Source organism: Pseudophryne corroboree, chromosome 12, assembly GCF_028390025.1.
Source record: "Pseudophryne corroboree isolate aPseCor3 chromosome 12, aPseCor3.hap2, whole genome shotgun sequence".
Taxonomy (NCBI): Eukaryota; Metazoa; Chordata; class Amphibia; order Anura; family Myobatrachidae; genus Pseudophryne; species Pseudophryne corroboree.
The window spans coordinates 128006129-128012072 of NC_086455.1; the positions used below are offsets into that span (position 1 = coordinate 128006129).

At 44.2% G+C, this 5944-nt stretch overlaps 1 pseudogene; it reads right to left on the reverse strand.

Moving 5' to 3' along the window:
• Positions 1-1890: 1890 nt before the first annotated feature.
• Positions 1891-2009, reverse strand: LOC134981439 (5S ribosomal RNA; annotated as a pseudogene).
• Between the last annotated feature and the right edge of the window lie 3935 nt (positions 2010-5944).

The window sequence follows — 5944 nt, forward strand, 5'->3', positions numbered from 1 at the left end:
TCACTTATGTTTTCTCAAATCATACCCAGGATATTGAGGAAAATACAACAAAAGTGCCGGGATTCTAATAGCTCTGGCTCGGCCTAGAAGGTGTTGGTACACAGATCCGCAGAAAATGTCGAATGCCATTTCTGCATCCTCCACGCCCAGATCTACTAATGCAGGGTCCTTGTTATCACAGATATCTGGATCGACTGTCTTAACGGTGTGGCTCTTGAAATCTATATCCTGAAGTCAAGAGGATTCTCACAGGTAAATCAAACAATGCTCAGATCAAGGAAAACTTCCTTGGCTCTTATTTATCACCAAATATAGCAAGCCTATATTCATTGGTGCAATGGAAGAGGTATGGACCCGAAATCTTTCAGAGTTCCCAGGGTTCTAGCATTCCTTCAGGCAGGAATGGATAAAGGTTTAAGGGTGGCTTCCTTGAGAATGCAAGTGTCAGCATTGACAGTATGGTTCCGAAAGAAAATTGCCAAATTGCAGGATGTGCGCACATTTTCCAGGGAATGCTGCGCATTTAACCTCCTTTTGTTCCTCCTACAGCGCCTTGGGACTTAAGTCTAGTCCTCAAAGCCCTTCAAGTTGCTCCGTTTGAACCACTAAATAAAGGGATCTTAAATGGTTGACAGCTGAAGTTCTCTTTCTACTGACTATGGCATCAGCTAGAAGAGGGTCAGATTTAGGAGCACTGTCATGTTAATCTCCTTGTCTGATGTTTTATCCAGATAAAGTAGTTCTCAGAACTAGGTCTGGGTATCTTCCTAAGGTGGGGTCTAGATTCCACCTTAATGAAGAAATTGTAGTCCCGGTTTTTCATGTATCAAGATTTTATGCGGGAGATGCGTCGCTGTACGTAGTCCAAGCATTAAGGATCTACGTGGATCGTACCAGTGCCATCAGTAAAAACAGAATCTCTCTTCATTCTCTACGGATTTCACAAGAGAGGATGGCCTGCTACTAAACGGACGCTGGCAAGATGGCTTCGAATGACGATTTCAGAAGCATATTCTCGAGCTGATTTCCCTGTTCTGGCTAATGTCTCTGTTCACTCTACTCGTAAGGTAGGTCCTTCATGGGCAGCACAGCATGGTGCTTCAGCAGAACAGATATGTAAGGCAGCCACATGGTCTTCCATTAACACACTTATTAGACATTATGCCTTGGATACTTTTGCCTCTCATGACGCTGAATTCGGACGAAGGGTTCTCCTGTCCAATCAGGAGCATCCCTACCACTAAAAATTGCTTTGGGAAATCCCATTGTTATCCTATGGATAACCTGTGGACCAAGCCGGAGAAATATACGTTATGGTAAGAACTTACCGTTGAGAACAGTATTTCTCCTATGTCCACAGGTTCCACAGAGATACCACCCTGACGCACCTGATTTGAGGATCTTTCTACTCACTAACCTCTTCCTTCTTGTACGGAGGGGTGTGCATGTGTGTTCTTCTCGCCTGAATAGGGCTCTACATGATGCTCCTGCCTAAATGCTTTGGAATCCAACTGATTTGCCTGAGCCAGTGGGCAGGTATATATGGACGGGCCTGTTGCATCCTGGGAGGACTGAAAGCTTGTGATCGTTTGGTGCCAATCCGCTATCGCTCCATCATATCCCATTGTTATCCGGTGGAACCTGTGGACATAGGAGAAATACCGTTATCAACGGTAAGTTCTTACCATAACGTATGTTTCTTGGAGTCTGATTTTGACTCCAGAATATCTGTTAACTCCTTACCAAACAGAAACTTCCAGCCAAAGGCAAAGTTTCCAGCAACTATTGTTAATGCTGATGCCCTAGAACATTAGTGTCCATATGAGCTATATGGGATTCTTGCTCCCTTGCAGGTGCTGAAAACCTGTCTTCCAGTACCTCAGCCCAGTGTACCTACAGCACCTGGTATTCCAAGGTGGACTCCCATCCAAAAACTAACCAGGCCCAACACTGCTTAGCTTCCAAGATCTAGTGAGATTGGGCCTATCCAGTGTGGTGTGGCTGTAGATTGCAAGGTGAAGTCATGGCTAGCCTTATGACTGCCCCAGACAGAGACAACATGGTTTTCAGAAAACCATCTCTTTTTTGACGTTGACGGCAAATACCATGTATATTTTCGCATTATCAAATGATATGCGTATCTCTTTAGGAGACATTTCCCATTTTTAAACCGTCCCCAGCTGGAAAAAAATATTTGGAATCCCATTTACTGGGAACCTATATTCTTTATTGGGTGTAGCCCAAACCTTTTCCATGTTTTTCATCAGCTGCTGAGGTCCCCCATGAGGAAGCCCTATTTTTTTGGGACGTTTAAACATAGGTACCTTATTTTTAACACAGGCTCTGCTGACTACTCTAAGGACAGAAAAGCCTTTACTGCTCCCGCTAACTCAGCTATATTCACTGAGCCGATACCTTTTACGTGTTCTTTGTATGCCGAAGAAGAGTATATAGAGCTTCCATCGCCTGATGAATCATCCTGTGTAGCCTGTGCAGTTGATGATTTATTTACAATCGGTTTCTCAGCTTAAACAAAGAATGAGACAGCGCTTTTCACGTTGTGTAAAAAAGATAACCTTTACTTTATATTTTATATAGAATACATATATAAAAAAGATTTTCACCTATACATGTATATAGAGATATCACACTACGATACCGGCCAGTATCAATTTAATCTAAAAAATACACTATATTAAAAAATATCTCCACAACAGAGAACAATTCATCCAAAATTATCCAACTAGAATAGCATATGCCCTATAACTCTGTATTTCTCCTAATAGGGCTCTAAAATGTGGATTCCTTAAACTTTCTATATAGCACAGTAAGCCTTATTGGTAAGCAGAAAAGTCAGCATGCACATGTTAGTTAAGCAAGAAAGATTTTAAAGCAGAGGAATTTGTCCAACAGTTCAAACAAGTTGTTTGTTAGTGCACTGTAAATATAATTGATGATGCAGCTGTTAGCGTTTTAGTCAGATAGATATTAAACCTGTGTTATATTCAATACCGTCCATACCTTACAGCAGGCTTGATGTTGTTATCGCTATTGATATATAATCAGCTGTTTATACAAATAGGCAGTTTATATACAGCCCCGTCTGAATAGCTGAGAATCCCCAATACACCAAGAGTACAATACGCTCTGTACTCTATTAGATACCTCTCCTCACAATGCTTGTAGGCATAGCAGCCTTTCCAGCCAGTGGCAATGGTAACTGTGATCCTTATCTCACTCTCCGGTGTATGGGATTTTCTCCTTGATGCTACAGATGCCTGGTAACTGCCTCAAACAGCCGCAGCCGAGGCAGCACAGCGTGGTGATAGCTGCAATAGATCCCGGCTCTCCTCAGCACAGCCAGGGCTGGTCCGAATGCTCAGTCAGTCACGGAAGCAGCAGCAAATGATGATGTGGTACTACCACAGTGAGTCCACAAATGCGTTTCTCCGCCTACCCTCCGGCTTCGGCGGCTTCCTCAGTGAATAATTCTCAGCTTGTTTTATTAGAGAAGCTGCTGGGGATACTGTATGTAGAGAGCTGCCTGTATGGGTTAATAATGAACTCTATTCCTGGCATCGAAGCTGTAGGAATTAACCTTTCAGCTATACTGGACAAGGTCTGTGCAAACCACACCCAAAGGGGATTTATCTGTACTTGGCGTAGATCAGGGATCTGCCTTGTATTATGCTGGCAAGCAAACCATTTTACACATAACCATCCTGTACTAGATCAGAGAGGTTAATCCAGTTTTTGCAAGACAACACGATATGAGTGTTGGTGTTACTGTAAGTGTACTCGTCACCTTTGCCGCTCTTAGACATGATAAATAATCAGCACTTTCACAGTGTATTACACAATTTGTAACTGTAACCACTTTATAGTTCTAAAGTGATATCAATCTGACCCTTACCCATGCACCAGCATTGAGGATCAGCAGACCAACTGACAAACATATATTAAAGTCAGCAATCACACTAGCAGTCAGTCACATGTTATATATTATATAACATATATATATGTTATATATATATTAGTCATATGAGCACATAATCAACTACAAACACATTTTAAAGTATGTAGGAGTACAGATTACTGAATTCTGTTTTATACAGATCTTAAAGTTTTCAGACGTATTCGGAAGTAAACCACAGTAATGTACACAGACTCATATGCAATAGGCACTTAAACTTAACTATTCATACTGATAAAAGTAGATAGAAATATAGGCCCTCATTCCGAGTTGTTCGCTCGGAGATTTTCATCGCATCGCAGTGAGAATTCTCTTAGTGCGCATGCGCAATGTTCGCACTGCGACTGCGCCAAGTAACTTTACTATGATGAAAGTAAGTTTACTCACGGCATTTTCATCGCTCCGACGTTCGCATTGTGATTGACAGGAAATGGGTGTTACTGGGCGGATGCACGGCGTTTTAGGGGCGTGTGGCTGGAAACGCTACCGTTTCCGGAAAAAACGCAGGAGTGGCCGGAGAAACGGTGGGAGTGCCTGGGCGAACGCTGGGTGTGTTTATGACGTCAGCCAGGAACGAAAAGCACTGAACTGATCGCACAGGCAGAGTAAGTCTGAAGCTACTCAGAAACTGCTAACTCGTTTGTAATCGCAATATTGCGCGTACGTCGGTCGCAATTTTAAGAAGCTAAGATTCACTCCCAGTAGGCGGCGGCTTAGCGTGTGTAACTCTGCTACATTCGCCTTGCGAGCGAACAACTCGGAATGAGGGCCATAGTGCTGTATAACCCGTACTCGGTAGAGTGGGATACAGGGAGACTCACCTCACTTCCAAAATCGATCAATATGTTAGCGAACGCTGAGTGGATCAAGGCGCTACTAGTGTACACCGCCGCTCCGGGAACTTTAAGTGAACACAGACGCACCGGCCATATAGATGCCTGTATTGCGACTGGGTCTCCTCGCGGTAGCGCTTAGTGAACACAGACACAGCGGCCTATGCTGCGACCGAGACCCCTCATGGTAGTGTCTAAGACGGAAGTGAGGCAACAGTTCATGGCGGGAGACTCGCGGAAACTGGTCATGAACTGGGGGGAGGGTGACCAGGAGAACGTCTTACTCCCCACCTCTGACATCAACCCTAGGGATCGCAGCCTCATACTATTCCTGGTGCCTTATGATCCCTAAGGCCTAGCTCTGGAGCACCCGTGGTGGCGGCGCATCAGCTGCTGTTTGGTAGTCTCTTTCCAATACAGTGCGGCTGTGTCTGTATTCCCCGACTATGGGGAACCGATGCCTTACCTTCTCCCCATGCTCCGGCCACAGACTGGTAACGTCTGCTGGACCTGCTAGTATATCCGACACAGATGCCCGCCGAGACAGCACTGTACACATGGGTAAGCGTTGTTGCGACCTGGCGGAGAGTTGTTGGAGCGACTCTTTCCAATGTATAAGACGCTGTTAGGAAAGATCGCTCAAAAACATAGTAAGACTATAAAAATAAAATAAGAAAGCTTAGGGCTGCCCTAAAACAGCAGCCCTCTGACCATGGTCCGGCTCCTGCCGCACCAAAAAACTGATTTGCCTGAGCCAGTGGGCGGGGATAAATGGATGGGCCCGTTGCATCCTGGGAGGCCTGAAAGCTTGACGTCGTTTGGTGCCAATCCGCTGTCGCTCCATCATATCCCATTGTTATCCTGTGGATAACCTGTAGACCCTGCCGGAGAAATGAGGAGTCTCCCGCAAATTGCGGCACAGTAGGCAAATATGCTTCATTTGGCAGTATATTAAATATAGAAAGAATACTGAAGAGCTACATGAACAAAAGAAAATTCCTAAGAGGAGCTCACTAAAAAAAGGCCTGCAAAATGTTATAGAATAGTAATATCTGTAAAACATCAAAGGGCAGAAATAAATGTTAAGAGCTACAGTTGCACAGGAAGACAGAACTAAGCTAGACCCCTTTCTTTTCAT